The following is a 1,420-nucleotide window of genomic DNA, read 5'->3' on the forward strand; positions in this document are numbered from 1 at the left end:
CCTGAACCCCCCTCCACCCCAACCACCCGCCCCACCTACCCCACTCCCACTTTCTCGCACAATAATGTACGAGTGGTCCGGTATTCTTCAATCTTCCCGTTTTCAGACTTGACACCGCTTCACTCAGTGGCAATTGACAAAAAGGCAATTTTTGTCAATTGCCACTGCGTCACTCGGTGGCAATTGACGCTACCTAGGAAAATAGGCTCGGCTCAAGGCAGTCAACAAGGCTCAACTCAAGGCAAAAACGTGAGCAAGCGCTAATCCTGATTCTATAGCCGTGCCCATATTGCGTAAAACTTCCTGATTGATGGTATGTACAGACGACAAAAGATGATAACCTGTCCCAAGTAGAATCTAAATCTTCTTGCTGGCAAGGCTTGAACTTCCCTCTCTCGCTTCAGCTCACACACAACACGACTTGACACACCACTGGTCCACCAATCGAACGAAATGATGAGAAAACGGAAGGAAGTAAGAATCATATATATGAGAATTGAGAAGGACAACCAGAGTTACTTTCCCTGGTCCCTGTCATCGTTCTTCTTGTCGTTCGCTCATCACTCTCACCTATAGCCATTTGTACTATTAATATTAATATTAATTTTTTTTTTTTTTAAACGTTATGGATTGTCCAGTCTAAGAAGATGGTCTTAACAAGCAGGTGCAATTTTCTTTCGACTGCTTCTTCGTAAAAAAAATTATCTTGTACTTTAAGCTTTTACGTTTTACGTTAACAGGCTACTGAACTGCTCACGAGGAGCTTAATTAAAACAACTAACCTTCTTGATTGCTCACAGTATATCCTATCGAGTAATCACACATACTATGGATTTTTCATTATGGAAACTTTATTTAACAAAAGTGTTTTATGTGATGTGACGTGGAACAATGGCCTTAAACATTGAATAAACTTACTAAATGTACTACCTTGTATAGAGTTAACAAATACATAATGTACTGAATCTGTCATATTGAATTGCTCATTTAATATAGCCTTTGTGGAATTAACACATATATTATTATTCTGAATTGCTCATAGGCTTTATGAAATATGGAGTTAACACACATACAATAATGTATTGAATTGTCTCTAAGCTATTTTTGGCCTTGTATAGCACTTAAAAATTCACAGAAAATTTGCAAAGCAAAAATAAATAGCTAACGTAGGTAGCTATTGATTGAAGATCTTTAGTTTGAATCGTCTTTATCTTTTTTTTCTTTAATTAACAAAGATTTTCTTCTCCGTACAATTCTAGGCTGGGGAAGTCGTTTCTTTTATGTTTCTTTCCATAATAGGCTAACATGGTGTATCCCATTCATTTACTCTCACAAATACAATTACATTATTTCTATGCGCAATCTTCTCTCTCTCTCTCTCTCTCTCTCTCTCTCTCTCTCTCTCTCTCTCTCTCTCACT

At 37.7% G+C, this 1,420-nt stretch overlaps 1 protein-coding gene across 3 annotated transcripts in view; it reads right to left on the reverse strand.

Moving 5' to 3' along the window:
* The window catches only part of LOC101854428, a 31,376-nt gene that overhangs the window by 24,510 nt on the left and 5,446 nt on the right, over positions 1–1,420 (reverse strand). Inside the window, exon 1 of one of the 3 annotated variants that reach the window (XM_013085856.2) lies at positions 342–460. The exons of 1 other annotated variant lie outside the window; for it this stretch is intronic. The gene's annotated coding sequence lies outside the window, so the exon portion shown is untranslated. Of the gene's footprint in view, positions 1–193; positions 281–341; positions 461–1,420 lie in introns of those variants that run through there. One more of the 3 variants, XM_013085858.2, reaches the window with a different exon arrangement.

Source organism: Aplysia californica, unplaced genomic scaffold (assembly GCF_000002075.1).
Source record: "Aplysia californica isolate F4 #8 unplaced genomic scaffold, AplCal3.0 scaffold00414, whole genome shotgun sequence".
Lineage (NCBI taxonomy): Eukaryota > Metazoa > Mollusca > Gastropoda > Aplysiida > Aplysiidae > Aplysia > Aplysia californica.